The sequence below is a fragment of the Giraffa tippelskirchi genome, chromosome 12, assembly GCF_054371585.1.
Source record: "Giraffa tippelskirchi isolate mGirTip1 chromosome 12, T2T-mGirTip1v1.2.pri, whole genome shotgun sequence".
NCBI classification, from domain to species: domain Eukaryota; kingdom Metazoa; phylum Chordata; class Mammalia; order Artiodactyla; family Giraffidae; genus Giraffa; species Giraffa tippelskirchi.
In genome coordinates, this window is record NC_137286.1 from 35,784,235 (window position 1) to 35,800,523 (window position 16,289).

At 45.1% G+C, this 16,289-nt stretch overlaps 1 protein-coding gene across 30 annotated transcripts in view; it reads left to right on the top strand.

Moving 5' to 3' along the window:
* Positions 1-16,289, top strand: part of SCAPER (S-phase cyclin A associated protein in the ER) — a 407,833-nt gene that overhangs the window by 381,076 nt on the left and 10,468 nt on the right. The gene's annotated exons all lie outside the window — the stretch shown is intronic.

Below are 16,289 nucleotides of genomic sequence, written 5' to 3' on the forward strand. Positions count from 1 at the left end.
AAAAATGTATGTTGTATACCTTCCCTCTAAGAAGGTTAAAAATATGCAGTCCATCCCAGAAAGATTTCCGTGATTAAAATATAGGAAATGCGGACCCTTACCAGAATAAGTGTCTTACATAGAAAAATTCCTGTTTCACAGACCTCGTTGCCGGGAGGGCAGACCTTTCCCCTCTCCCACCATGGGAGTACTCACACAGCACTCTCCCCAGCCAGCACTTCCGGACAGATGCTCTGTCCTTTCCGCGGACCAGGCCCCGCAGGTTCAGGAGTCTCACAAGCTACTCAGAGAGGAACATCTCCTGTTAGGTTATCTTTTCTTCGTGTGTATCCATACTAAACTGTATCTCATTTCCCTTCAGAAGTTTGTCTTTTGGTTACAAAAGTGTCCCTTACTTATCATGAGAAAGATAAGCAAGTGTAAAGAAGGAAGCAGAATCCCAGTCATTCCTGATCTCACTGTTGAGACAGCCACTGTTACCATTTTGGCAGGTTCCTTGCAGTCTCTTTTCTGTGAACATTTTGCCAGTTAATATTGTTGAGATATAATTGACATATAACATTGTATTGGTTTTAAGTGTGTACAAAGTGAAGACTTGATCATGGTTATGTTGCAAAATGATTAGCACAATACATTTAGTTAACAGTCATCACCTCACATAGTTAAATTTTTTTTATTGTGATGAGACTGTTTAGATGTACTCTCTGCAACTTTCAAATACGCAATACGGTATTGTTAACTTTAGTCACCATGCTGTACATTACATCCCCAGAACTTATTTATCTTATAACTGGAAGTTTGTACTTTTTTGATGCCTTTACTCATTTCACCCACATTCTGTCCCTCTATGAACATTTTTACCTAGCTGAGGTCATATTGTATATACAGTCCCATCCTGCTTTATACACTTAACATTATATCAGAACTCTTCTTTGTGAGTATCACTTTTAATGGCTGCATGACTTTATCTCATGTAGCCAGCCCATGGTTTACCTAACAGTTTCCTGCTTTATACCTAAGTCATTTACTATTTATCATGACACTATCTCCTGCCTTTATAAAGAGGTGAGTAATTTGTGTGTGTGATGATATTTTACTGTACAGTTCTACAGCAAAAGGTTTAGTTCCTTCAGCGCACTCATGTTTAAGGATGGTTTGAAACTCTTTGCTTAAATCAACTGTGTTGTGATGAATTTACTAAACTGTGTGGGGTTTCAGAGAATCTTTCTGCTACTCCTCCCCTGCAGGTAAAACATGCTCTAAGTATCTCTGGGCTCACAAGAGTCAATGAGAATTGGGGTCGGGGGAACTGGTGTTTGGAAATGGCATGTTAGAACTGACATAGACCTGATGGCAAAGTAATGCCTGGGCATGTTGGTACAAGAAAACAGCAGATTCAGCAGGCAGAGAGAGCAGCAAGCAATGCAAGGAGGAGACACAGACCCTATGGCTTCTCAGTCAGGGAAGAAGATGCTGTGGGGTTTAGAGATAATTGTGGAGAGGTGAGTTCACTATGAGTAAGAAGTTAGAAAAGTTAAAAAAAAAAAAAGGCCAGACCTCCTTTCTCAACACCTTGCCTCCCAGAAAGATTGAATCCTACCTGGACATCCACTTCTGATTTGGTGGAAGGTCAGAGAAGTCAGTTCAGTCCTGATGCAATTGCTGAAACAGTAAAGTATCTGCTTACGATGCAAGAGATCTGGGTTCGATTCCTGGGTTGGGAAGATCCCCTGGAGAAGGGAATGGCAACCCACTCCAGTATCTTTGCCTGGAGAATGCCATGGACAGAAGAGTCTGGCAGTCTACAGTCCATGAGGTCGCAAACAGTCAGACACGACTGAGAGACTAACGCTAGGTATCAACTAGAGAAGAAATCAGAAATTGCTAGAAATGATAGTAATTGTCAACCACTGAGACATTGAATCTTAAGAAGATGCTGTTTCTAAGCATAACCTCTTATAGTCATAGAATTCTTTATTTGTTGTTCAGTCGCTCAGTTGTGTCCTACTCTTTGCAACCCCATGGACTGCAGCACACCATGCTTCCCTGTCCTTCATCATCTCCTGGAGCTTGCTCAGACTCATGTCCATTGAGTTGGTGATGCCATCCAAGAATTCTTTATACTGCCCCTCATATCTGTTGTCTCTTGGACCTTCCTCATTAGCACTTCAGTGAGGCTGTAAGCAGAAGAATTATTCCTACCTCACAGACAGATGAGGTATTGGGATTCAGTGAGGTGAAATAAGCCCCCTGAAATGACATAAAGAATTGGAGAAACTGAGGCTCAGAGAAGGAAAAGGAATTGCCCAGCAAGAATTCCCAGAACCCAGTCTCATAGTGGGCAGTCCTGATGCCCTTTCTGCCTCACTTCTGTTATTATGAATTTATTTAACCTCATGCCACTTTCTTTAAATCAGAGAAATTTCAGAGGAGAAATTACGATGCTCAATTGATTTAATGTTTCTGTATCATCAGGCAGAAATCATGTTAATTTGCAGGCCTGCTTGTCCACAGAGGATCTTTTATTCCTTCCAGGAAAACAGCTTGTGTCTTTATAAGACAGGAGACCCTGAACTCCTGCTGCAACCGAAGGCTGTTTTATTAGGTAAACTGCTTTGCATAAAGGATTGGCACTTTTTATTTGCCACCATTTAGTCTATTAACTGGAAGGACTGAGCCCCATGATACCAAGGATGACTTTAGAAGAGAAACCTGGATAATAAAAGCAATGCCCCATCCTTGATAGAACCAATCATCTGTTTCCTGTAGGGTTGCAGTTTCTAATTAAAAAATTTTTAATCAAAAGCTTCCTTGTATTTTATAGTACTTTCATGACTCTAAGTTCCTTCCCATTTAATTATTATAATGAATGTAATTAGTATGTGCTGTCAGGCCTTCACTTTATTTACATTTTATATTGGATAATTAAATGTGGTCTGATAATTAAATTAACTCAAATGACAGATGATTTGACTGCCTGCATATTACTGTATTGGGAATAAGCACCTTTGCATATTCATTTTAGTTAGTGACTGACTTTTTCATCTGGTAAGACCCCATAGATTCCCGCTATCAGAGCTGGAGTCTGCTGGAGTTGAAAGGAGGAAGGATCCCATTGGCCCACCCTCCCCCATCAGCTTCTCTGAAGGGAGTCATGCAGACTGTGTCATCATCTGCTTGGCCGTTGATTGGGGAGGGGGATGGTGGTCAGAACTGGCCAGTCAGCTAGACAGTGAGGCTTGTGAAACTAGATTCTGCCTAAGCTGTGTGACACGCAGTTTCCAAGTCTTTTGTCGCTTGATGACTTAGTAAGAACATCAAAAGGTAACTGACTAGACGTTCCTCAAATGTTGTGCTCACCTCAGACATTTCCCTGCAAACAGAAACAGGGGCAGTCTCCCAGTTGTATTACCACCTGCCCGTGAGAGACGCAGAGTTGTGTTTTAAGAGTGGCAGTTTCCCAGAGCTCCATTTTAGCTTTTAGAACTTTCAGAGGTGCCCTAATTCCTGCGCAAACATTCTTACTTTTCTCCTTGTTTTTCTCAAAGGCAGATGGTCCTGGGTCACACCCATTTGGTAAACTCCTCCAGCCTCATCCAGGTCTAAGAGGAGAGTGTGCTATGGTGGGCTCAGAGTGGAAACTCCAGCCTTCAAGGCCTTTCTGTTCTTCCAGTGTTGGCAGCTTATTCTTGAGCTGTCACACACACATTCAGCTTTCTGTATTTTCTTTCTTTGTGTGACAGATACAGTTCCCTTTCACAAAATAATGTATCATGTCTAAGGAAGAGCCTAAGAACTTCAACAATAAAACTATCTTGGAGTTACTCTCAGTATTTACGGCAACGAAGCTTTGGGGTTTGTTCCCAAAAGTAGAACAAATAAACTTCCTAATTAAAAATAACTTCTGCCTAAAGATTTATTTGGAGGCTTCCGGTGAGTGACCTGGCTGGTGTTAGAATGGAAAAGTTTGCCAGTTAGCGATTTTGGCTACTTGTCGGAAAAGTCACCAATATCAGAGAATCCAAACAAAAGATACCTTTACGCCCCTCATCTCTTTGGTGTCCCCATCTCGCTTTTCCAACACAAGGGTAGTTTGAAGTACCTCCTACTCATAGCAAGTACCTTTTTACTCCAAAACCACCTGAGAAGTTTGCAAGACAATCCCTCCTTGGCTGAGTGGCTGCATTGCTAGGGAATTAACTGGAGTAATGGGCAGCCTCCCCAAGGGAACCTCCTCTGAGTCTTCACGTGGACACCATCACCACTCAAGACTGACACTGACCAAGTATAGCACCGGTCAGCACTCAGTTAAATGAAACACTTAGCTGAGAAAAAAACATTTTCCCCACCCACTTTGTACAGAATCTTGCCCTGGTTCATGGCTCACTGTACTCCCCCAGATCCTCCTGCCTGTGGTTGACGCAGCAGTAGTTAAGGTGGAACCTTATTAGATTCCTATCTTGAGTCAGTCTGCACTTCAGGTTTTGAACTTGATCTCTGATGGCAGTAAAAGTCAGACGTCACAGAGGATGAGAGCACAGGCTCTGAAGACAGCCGGCTTTGAAATCACTTATTCTGTTCTTTCCTAGCACTGTGACCTTGGTTTGGTCAAGTTACTAAACCGTGAGCCTCGGTTTCCTCATCTGTGAAATGGAGGGCATAATACCACTACCGCCCATGTTGCTGAGTGAATTAAATGAGACAACACAGGCCCAGACTCATAGTGAATGCTCAAGAAAGGCAGACCTTGCTGTCCCAGTGGCCCTTTTATCATCAGCTTTATGGCACTAAATAATACAGCTGAGTCAGCAGTAGGCTGAATTCATAATTCTGGCATGGTGAACTGAAAAAAATGTGGTTGTACAGATAATGGTGACTGAAGCCATGAAATTAAAAGATGGTTACTCCTTAGAAGAAAAGCTCTGACAAACCTAGATAGAGTATTAAAAAACAGAGACATCACTTTGCTGACAAAGATCCGTATAGCCAAAGCTGTGGTTTTTCCAGTAGTCATGTACAGATGTGAGAGTTGGACCATAAAGAAGGCTGAGCACTGAAGAATTGATGCTTTCGAATTGTGCTGGAGAAGACTCTTGAGAATCCCTTGGACAGCAAGGAGATCAAACTAGTCAATCCTAAAGGAAATCAACCCAGAATATTCATTGGCAGGACTGATGCTGAAGCCGAAACTCCAATACTTTGGCCACCTGATGCAAAGAGCCAACTCGTTGGGAAAGACCCTGATGCTGGAAAAGATTGAAGGCAGGAGGAGAAAGGGGTGACAGAGGATGAGATGATTGGATGGCGTCATCTCAATGGACATGAGTTTGAGCAAACTCCAGGAGATGGTGAAAGACAGGGAAGCCTGGCATGCTGCAGTCCATGAGATCTCAAAGAGTTGATATGACTTAGCAACTGAACAGCAGAAATAAACTATCCTTCTTTCACCTGTCTTCTCAGTTTCTCAGTTTGGGGGAACTCAGGTTCAGAACACTCCAGTAACATAACTGTCATGAAATCTAACATTGAAACTTTGAAACTGAAAGCTCACCATAGTTTCCTCTCCACTCCACTATAAAGGCTGGCAGCCCACTAGACTCCTTCAGCAGTGGCTGCGAGGCCGAGAGCATGAGGAGGGACATTGTGAGGGCTTGGATTAGCCACACAGTGATGTGAAGTTAATCCTTTGAGATCCATCCCAAGACCGGGCAGAGCAGCAGAAAACGCACAAGGGGAAGAAGCCAAACAAGGAACCATCAGCACCCTATCCCAGGTACCCAAACCAGGTCCTGTGAACAAGGTCCGAGGCGGAACACTGCCGCCAGGTGTGGGCTGTATGTCCGGCCGTCAGTCGTCCTTGGCTCACTTGGAAGTCTTCTACTGGTGTGGAGAATGAGGCCAGAAGGAATATTTTGTCAAAGTTTAACTGATGACCAATCTTAAAACTAACTTTTTCTGGGCCTGCCTTGGTGTTCAGACTTAAAGGGTACCTTTTTATATCACTGAGATAGACTGTAAAGACTTCCGTAATCACAGAGAAAACACTTCTGACGTAGGAGATCTTACGTAAAAGCCTGACATCTTAGAACAAACACTGGGACAGAGGTCAGGAGGTAAGATCTCCTCATAACTATGCGGCTGTGTGATCCTGAGCAAGTCACTGCCCTTCTCTAGGCTTCACTTTCCTTTCTGTCAAAAGAGTTAGGCTGGGTGCTCCCAAGGGCCCTTCCAGCTCTGACAGAAGACAAATGTATAAGTCTAAGATGAAGTAAGAAGTCATGTCCAGGCCAATATAGGTGCTTGAATTTAATAATTTTCATTTCTAAATGTAGTCATCACAAATATTCTAGCAGCCACGCTGGTCTCCTTACTGTTCTGCAGACATACCTCTCAAAACTTTGTTCTTACTGCTTTCTACCTGGGAATCTTTTCCCCCAGAAATCAGCATGGTCTGGGGAGTGGCGGGGGGTGGAGGAGGGGGCGGCTTTCAAGAGCTTTTTTCTCAGTTATCATGTTATCAGAGCAGCCTTTCCTGACCATAGGGTCTGAAATCAGCCCCATGATTCCTGTTTCCACCTTTACCTAGCTGTATTTTTATTCATATACTTATTGCCCAGTCCAACATTTATTTATTTTGTCTGTCTCCCCTCTCCCACCCCATGCTACTGAAGTGTTAGTATGTCTAGAACAGAATCTTTGTCTGCAGTGCCTACAGGAGTGCCTGGCACATAGTAATTACTTAATATTTGTTAAATGAATTATTGGATGTTAAGATAATATATCTCTTCTAGACATTATACTGCAGAAAAGGTTAAAATGGCCCCAAATTTTAAAGAATACAGACTTCTGTTTTAATGACCAAACCTCCTAAACTGACTTTTAGCTAAAAATTTAAGAGCCATTTCTTTGGCATGGTAAGTTAGTTACATTTGTATTTATTCTAAGAGAAACTTCTTAGTCTTGTTTTTTCTGGAGCCAGTAGTTCTGAGATCCAAAGGAAACTACTGTGTTTAAGGTTTGGCAAATCCTGTGTTTGAGAAAACAACAGTGTGTGAGAGAAAACTTTGGAGGCAGACCTAAGTCCACGTCCTAGCCGCCCCCCCTTCACTTGAGTGATAAACTTGGGCAGGTTATCCTGAGTGTCACTTCCCTCAAGCTATAACATAGAGCCAAGAAATTGTTGTAATGATTAAATGTCATCCTCAAAACTTCCCTGATGGTCCAATGGCTAAGATTCCATGCTCCCAATGCAGGGGCCCCGAGTTCAATCCCTGGTCTGGGGACTAGATCCGACATGCCGCAACTAAGAGTTGGCATGCCACACCTAAAGATGCCATGAAGATCCCGCATGCTGCAACTAAGACCCAGCACAGCCAAATAAATTATTTTTTAAATGTCATCTTTATTACGCAGACCCCAGGTTTACTTGACTCTCAGCTATGAGAGGGGATGTCCTTTGGATGTTTGCTTGTCAAGTTGGTGGTATTGTCACAGCAAGTCTTTTTGATATGTGTGTCCCATTCTGAAAGCATACACTGTAGGAAAATGTACACTAAAGACCCCCAAGTCCCCGTGTCATTCATTTTAACAGCAAGTGGGAGGGGGGAGGAGGGCGGGGTTAAAATATTTTTCTTAAATTTCTTCATGTGTATGTAGTTCCTTTGGGATCATGCACCTTGGGTCTGCATATCTCGTCAAAGGACCTAGTGTGTAGGAGTTCTGTAGCCGTGAGCTGGTCTCTGCTCTAAGGCACTGGCAGTATGTTTTTGTAGCATGATGAGAGGATTGCGGGCTCTGGAACCAGGTGACCTACATTCTGGTCACAGCTATAGCCCTTACTAGCTCTGTGATTGTGGTCAAAACCCCTGCCTTCCTGGTGCCAGTTTCCTTGAATCAAGAGAACACTGGTAACACCTCATAGGGTTGTTGTGCAGATTAAATTAGGTCATGAGCATAGTGTAAAATTGGTACATTCCCCGGGCCTGAACAAAGGTTAATTGCGATATGATTGAAGTGTCTGCCTTCCTCGTTCCCTGCTCTTAATGGGAAGATCCTTGGAGTGTCCGCTCGGTCAGCTCTGACCCTTGATACCACCTTAGAGAAGCCATCTCTGCTGTCAGAGCCTGTGGCCCCTTCTGTTGAGAAAACTGAACTCTGTGTGTCTTCGTGGACCCAAAGGATATAGAAGCATGAGGAGGTCCTCCTGGAGGGGTCTCTGGGCTGCCACTCGATGTGCTGCCCCAGCACAGCTGCCAGGGGAGGTCTGGGCGGGTCAGTCTGGCTCTGTCCAGCTGCCAGCTCCCCTCCCCAAGGGGCATGTGTAGTTCAGCCGGGCATACCTGACAGGTAATAAACATACACTTGTCTGGAAGGCAGTAGAGGAGAATCTCTGCTCACCATTTGGGGCTGCAGAAATAGGAGGAAGGGAGACCTCACACCCAAATAACTCTCTTCTATATGGGCAACTGCTAAACTGAAAACACACCACAGAAATAACTCAGAGGTGCACTGAGATGGTGTTAGGAAAAGAAACTGGAAAATGCCTCACATGAATCAATGTGAGCATTTAATGGACCTTAATTGGAACCTTATCCTACTGTACTTAGAGCAGAGAGATGAAAGCAAAAGAAATCTGAGAGACCATTTATTTCACTTGAGAAAGCAGTAAACTAAAACTACAAAAAGATTTGACTACTATTATATTTTTTATGATTAAATAAAATTGTCATAGACTGGTGCTGGCGAGCCCATAAGTGCTCCGTGGAATGCATCCATGCTCTTTGGCTGCTGCTGGGATGTGATCAGAAAATCTATCAGGCTGTGCTCTGCATTTATTAACTCTGCTATTCTCACACCACCCAAAGGCTCTGTGGTAAGGAAGGCTTGACCCAAGTTCAAAATCAGAATAGTTGAGAATATGAGGATAGCATATTTTGTGTGAAGACTTTTCATTCATTCTTAAGAAAAAAAATATATTCTAAGCTAGTTTCACCATATTTAAATGTAGTGTCTGTGCAGGTATAATCACCAAAAGGTGTTCATGTGTGTAAAACTTTGTAACAGAGGATTATATTATTTCTGCAAGTTCACAGGCCTTCAGAGATCATCTAGTCCAGCTCTCCTCATTGCCAGACAAGAGAAGGACTTGCTCAAGTCCCTGGAGCCAGGCCTCCTGACACAAGATCTAGGACTTTTTGTGACCAGGCTTCTCCCTCCTCTCCCCACCCCCTACCTTGTGCTAGGTGGGACATAGATACTTCAAGTAAAAAAAAAAATCCAAAATAAATAGGTCCCTCAAATGTATGACAATATAGTGGGTCTGTATCATTTCCAAGGTCTGTGCTCTTTAGACAAAGTTCTTTCTCAAACATAAATTAAAAGAGCACTTACAGGTATAGTCCCTGACAAATTATAGAATCCATGACTTTTAGGGTTAGCCAAGTGTTTAGAAAATCTAGGCCAACCTTCTTGTGCAGCAAGATGTGTTTGAAGGGAATTTAGAACATGCTTCATTTAAAAGGTAACTCTTCTCACAAAATAGACAACATGAAAGAAGGAAAAAGAAGCTCTAACATGGAACAGAGGCTAGAGGTGACTTATTCTTGGGGAAATGCCAGTATCATGAGCTTTGTGTCCATATGAGCATTCATCATTCATTCCTTCTCTCAGTGATCAGCTTTTACTAAATGTCCGCTCCATCTCGAACTAAGTGCTGGAGGATGCAGAAACGAATAGAGCCCCGATCTTGTCCTTGTGGAACCCAGAGCCTAGGAGCCGTGCTGTCAGTGCTGAGGCTCATTCCTTCCTTCCACAGACGTTTAGCAAGTGCCTGTGATGGTCAAGCCACTGTTCTAGCCACCCAGGAGACTGAGAGAAACAAAATGGACTAAGTCCCTGCTCTCAGGTTGCTGACACTTTGGGAGGAAAGGGAGAGATGATCAATAAGCAAACTGGGGTGCGTGCTTGAGCTTCGTTTAGAAATATTTCACCGTGGAGGTGGCGCTTGAGCTGCTATCTGGAGGCGGAATAGATACTTACCAGGTAGCGAGATAGGAAAGACATTCTGGGCCTAGGAAAGACCATGAGCAAAGGCGTGTGTGTGTGCTTAGTCATGTCCAGCCCTTTGTGACCTCATGGACAATAGCCCACCAGACTCCTCTCTCTGTGGGATTCTCCAGGCAAGAATAACTGAAGTGGGTAGCCATTCCCTTCTCCAGGGGATCTTACTGAGATGTAAAATGGCCTGGTAGGTTTAGGGAATGACAAGCTGTTCCTTCTGTGTGTAGCCTAGGAGGTAGTGGAGAGAATACGAGTTAAGGGTGAATAAGCTGGCTGGGCCGAGGTGCAGCTGGTGCAGTTGGTAGGCCTTAGGGATTTATTCTCTCAGAGATGATGAGGCGCCCCTACCGTTACTAGCAGGAGGAGGAGACGTTCAAGCTGTGTCTGAAAGTCCACTCAGGATGTGCAGAGTGGGGACACAGGCCTCAGGACTTCTGCAGTGGAGCCCCAGGATGGGAGCTGGTATCCCTGGTCATGTAGCATTGTTCATCCCCCCAGGAGCAGGGTGGCGTCTGAGGGGGGCATCTGCCCAGAAGCCTTCTTTGCACCCCTCTGCCAGCAGTCCTCAGCACACAGCCTGTCACCCGTAGGAAGCAGGGGACACACGTCAGGGGCCTTGTCACCCAGGTTCCCTGGAGGGACACTGCAGGACAGCCACTCCCCCCTCGCTGCATGAGGAAAGCCCTCGTTTCTGTAGGATCACCTGGTTTCCAAAGCCTCTGCGAGGCCCACCCCCTAGATACTGGCTTTAACCTCTCCTCCTGCCCCTGACTGCTTCTCTGCCCCCTTCCCTTCTTCCCTCTCTCTCCTTCCTCCTCGACCCTCGGCTGGCGCTAGGCAGCAATGAATCCCTGGGACCACCAGGAAGAAGGCTAGTGCTCCAAGGGCCTGCCTCCCACACAGTCTGCCAAGATCTCTGCACTTAATCTCAGCCTCGAAATCTATCTTACAGCAGAAGCAAGTTTGGGAAGAGAGGAATGTGTTTGCAGTGCTAGCCAAGGGAATCTTTGTGTTTCTCTGCCCTGAATTTGGTTTGATTATGTATGTGGACAGACTCTTCAAATTTTTCTCATGTGATATTTAAATAAAGCCATTTCAGTGCCCAGCCTACTCTACCCGCAAGGCATCAGATCAGAGAAACAAGCTGTGTGGGTGGGGTGTTTGGGACATACCTTTTTCTTTATATGATTCATAGAGGTCACTGGCCCCAAGGCCCCTCCTGTCATATCTTTCCTCTCCTGGGCTTGGGCGTCAGGTGTGATGAGACTTGTCAGAGAGCAATGTGGACAGAGAGGCTTGGCCTGTGCCCCAGCCTAGCCACTAGGACTGCTGCCCCCTGCACTCCAGCATTGTAGCAGGACCAGTTTCACGGGGAGGAATGCAACAACTACTTTGTTTCTGCTCTGCTAAAAAAATATTCTTTGTTCCAATGATTTACCGGCCCTCTCAGCTGTCTCTTATAATGAATTTAGATGTCTAGACACCTATTTTTGCCCCTTTGTTGAGGACATCTTGTCTCTGACAAGAAAAGGGAAAAAGCAAAACAAGAATTCCTAGGCATAAAGAATTCTCCTTGGTGAGATTTAACTATTTGTGTCCATGTCTGTCTGACCTCCTACTCCATTCATCCTACCAGCCTGGCTGATGGAGGTGGTTTGGCTTTGGGCTTGACAGACCAGTTCACACGTCTTGCTGTCCCTACCCATGCCCCACCTGCCCCTGCTCTCCAGACTGTTGTGCCAAGAGGCTGTTGGAGTTGACAGGGTGCTGCCTGAGGTACTCAGTCAGCTGTTCTTGTAAGTCCAAAGATAGTGACTCTGAGGACCTTGAAAGCCCTGGGAAGAGTAGGCCCAGGGCTGTGGTGTGGTGGTAGGTATAGATAGGCCCCTAGAGTCAGCTTTCGACACCAAAGCTCAGTCCTCGTTCATTCATTCCCCAGCTGGTTATAGAGCACCTGTGATTTGTCGGGCACAGTACTAGGCACTGTGCCACACACTGGGGACACAGCAGTGAATAAAAAGGACATAACCCCTGTTCCCACACACTTACAGCCTTCAGAGTGTTGAAAACAGCCTGTCTTTGCCTGAACAACTGCTAATGCTCCTAGAGCCAGACAGGCCGTGTGTGTGTTTCTGTCTTCTGGTCCATGGCAGACGTGGGACTGAGCTTCCAGTGACCTAAGCAGTTAGCAGCTTGCCAGAGGGCATTCTGAGGGGAAAAGAAAAAACATAAAAATAAAATGCAAAGGGAGAAATTTAAGATCACTCCTAGATCTCAGCAAAATGAGCAGGATTCACAGAGTATAAGCAGGTAAGACAGAAAGTGACCACTTTCTATTTTGTTTCCTTGAATGTAGGTGCATTCTAGAGAGATGGAGATTTTACTATAGGACACCATGGTTGTATCTAAGATGCTTGGAGGGATGGTTGGATGGATGGATTTAGAAAGGGGCCAAGAAACTGTCCCACAGAACCTTTTTCTAGTTTATTTCTATTATTTATTGTTATGGTTTTGGTATGGTCAGGGAGAGAGCTGTTCCCATATAAGTGAATTTTGCAGAGGATTAAACTTACCTTTAAAACACAATATTTATTTAACATTAACTACTTTTGTTCATTTTTAAAATTTTAGCCTCTTATTTCTTAAACTTAAATCATACTTAATATATATTTTTGATGCCTTAAGAAATGAATACCTACTATAGTATCAAGTACATGAGCATTATCACATATGTGAAGCAAATTTTTTAAGTGTAGAGTACTAAGAGAAGGTCATGGGTTATAATATGTGTTACTACAGTACAGTAATGTCACTCAAGACCAACCGTTTATGCTAAATGATTCCAGGCAACTTTCTCAATTCTTATTTCTTTTTGAAATAATTTTAATTCCCACACTTATTAGTGTCAGCTGGTGCTTCTTTCTATCTCCAGCAGTCTCCTAATTTGCTGATTCCAATCCACTTCTGTTAGACTTGCTTCTGAAATGTGAATTGGTAGGCTGAGTTGGAGCTTGCAGAACTTAGCTGTAAATAATTGACGTGGGTTTTGTGGACAGACTGGGCACTCTGTGAGGGCAGGGATCTCTGACTCATTCACTGCCTCGCTCCCCAAGCCTAACATAGCGCTTGGCCAGAGTGGATGCTCAGTAGAGTTTTGATGAATGAACTGGTTTGTCTGCTCAGCAGCCTGCTTGCTCGCTTCCTGGTTCTTGGCTGCATTCCAGGTGGTCACAGTTGGAGGAAGGGGGCCTTCTGGGTGAGGAGAATCAGGCTGTTTTCCATTTACATAACATGATAGAGTCCCCAGAGGCCTTCCTAGCCACTCTCCTTGGGATCTTTGAAGTGACTACGGCAGTTGTCATTTCACAGATGTGAAATACACAGACTGCCCAGGCCAACTGCATTTCTAGACCACATGCATACCTACCCAGAAGCTTACCTCCACTTTCCTTTTTTTTCTTCCTGAAATTTAACTATTGGGAAAAACTGTTCAGGTCATACCAAGGATTAGCATTATAAATATATCATAGGTGATAGTGATCATTTCAAAAACAAGGCCAGTCTGCAGGCACGCAAAACCCAGAAGGCAGCTAACTACATCACCATCACAAGAGGGTCCTCGTTTAGAAGTCACATGTTCCAACAGTTCACTCCTGAGAATCTAGCCCCATCACCAACCGTTCCTCTCTTTCAAGTTCTTATGTCTGATAGTTTGAGACAAACCCTTGGCACAGCCTAGCACATAGCCAAGAACTGGTTATTTGATACCTAGCCAAGCAGAATATAGGTTTTTGAAGAAAAGCCTTTTGTGTTGGGTTAATCTGTGTGTGTCAGTTGGTTTAGTCTGTTTAGAATGGCAGTATGTCATCCTCCTCTTCATCTGGGCTGGCAAAGTTGTGCGAGAAGCTGGCTGGCAGCCAGTCATTGGAACGAGCTCAGGGCTTGGTGACAGAGAGCCCCTCTGGCTAGGAAGGGGCAGCCCCCCAGGTGTGATAGCCCTGGATGGGCCTGAGAGGCAAGAGAGAAGCGAGCTCTCAGAGTCAGAAGAGTTCTCCAGGCCCAGCTCCATAAATGACTGGCTGGTGGACCTATAACAAGTCTCTCAAACTCTCTGAGTTTCAGAGCTCTTCTTATAAAAGAGTATAGCCATCTGTGTCTGCCCCCCTCAAGGGTGCTGAGAGACTCAGATGATGTAGATAGAGGGGCTTCATAGACTTCCGAGTACCGTCTCCGCCAGTGACAGGCTTCTGCTGCGTTGGATGTTGCTGAGGTTCTGGCAGTGTGATGGGAGGCCTGGCATGCTGCAGTCCACGGAGTCACAAAGAATCGGACACGACTTAGCGACTGAACAACAAGCAACAACTGGCAATGTGATGCCCTAGAAGATTTTGGATTCCTTCACATCAAGCAAGAGACCAGTGTCACCCCACTACCTACAAAGGAGGAGGATTTTTTCCAGACCTCTCCTTATAACCGGGCCAGGGAGCCCTGCATTTGTGCCTGGGATGCTGAGAGTCTCAAGCCCAATTTCCTTCTAGGGGAGCAGACAAATGATTACAGAATCCATTCTTAGGGATGTCTTAGTTCAGGCTGCAGTAACAAAGTTCCATAGACTGGGTAGCTTGTAAAACAATAGGAATTTGTTTCTCATTGTTCTGGAGGCTGGAAGTCCAAGGTCAGGGTTCTGGGGAGGGCCCTCTTCCAAGTTACAGACTACCAGCTTCTCATCATATCCTCACAAGGCAGAAAGAGGACTAGAGGGCTCTCTGGGGTCTCTTTTATGAAGGTATTAATCTCATTCATGAGGGCTCCACCCTCATGATCTAATCACCTCCTGAAGGCCCCACCTCATGATGCCATCACATGAGGATTAGGATTTCAGTATAAGAATTGAGGGGGGCACACAAACCTTCAGTCTATGACAAAGGACTAGCTGAGCAGACCTAAGACGATGTGAAACGGAGACCTGCTTCAGAAAATGGCATCTGTACCCCATGAGAAGAGATCTTGGTATGATTCTCCCCCAAGGTAAGATACAGAAGAATGTGTTAACTAGGGACCCTGCGTCACTTTGATTCACTCATTCCAGTTACTCTGAGGTGCCCAGCCCTCTAGCAGAGCAGGGGAGGACAGAAAAGTAAAGGAAACAGTTCCTGCCCTTCTGGAACTAGGAATTAAGCTGCTCACCCAATTTACAATATAAGAGCTGCTGCCTTGTCTTTGGGTTGAAAAGCAGAGGCACTCTCTAGCCATGCAGCCTGGGAAGGCTTCCTGGGCTTAAGGATTTCCTTAAGTGCTTGGAGAGAAGCTCCTCCTGAGTCTGAATCAGGAGCCCACAACACCAGCCTTATTAGCTCTGGCCCTTCCTGCTCTGTTTTCAGATTGACAAGTCTGGCACAACAGCCCCAACACACACACACAGACTAAGCTTAAGACTGTTTCTCTGTACCACTTACCTGTGTTTCTTGGATTGCGCTTATGCTAGGATTTTCTTTTCAGAGCTATCAGAATGCACTTCCTACCCCGCCACCACAAGATCCTGGCTGACATCCCCAGCCTGTTTGCACAGCTCTCTCCTGTGGAGGCAGGGCCAGGGAGAGGCCACGGCATGGCTTCCCAGGTGGCATGAAGCTTGCTGATGAGTCCCAGCCAGAGCAGGGCCCGCTGCTACCAGGCGCCCTGTTCTAATGAGTAGCCCTTATAGAGAGACAGGGGCGGGATGACAGAAAGCACTCATTAGGCCTCACACACTGGGAGGGGACTTCTGGTTCTGTGAGTGTAGGGAAGCCAGATCTGGCAGGAGGAGACTCAGAGCAGCAGAACTGGTGAGCTAACCAAAGGCTCCTAACTAACCTTGCCTTTTACATTGTGATCACAGATGCTGTTTTGTTTGATCCTCATGTAAACCCTGAAAGCTGCCATCTGCCTCTGTTTCATTGAAAGAACACTGTGGCTCAAACCTGTTAACCAGCCAGAGCCAGGGCTACTTAACACCAAGCTCCCTTGAGCCTGCAGATTCATGCTTGTGGCCTCTGAGAGACAACTGGCCCAGGCACTTCTAAAATACAGCTGGTTAGTGAGGGTAGCCTGCTAATGAAACTTCATGCTGGCCAGGGGTGACGAGGAATCAGACCTGAGCTGTGGATTGAATTGTATTCCCCCAAAATTCATATGTTGAGCCCTAACCCCCAGTGTGACAATCCTTGGAGATAGGACTTTTAAGAGTTAAT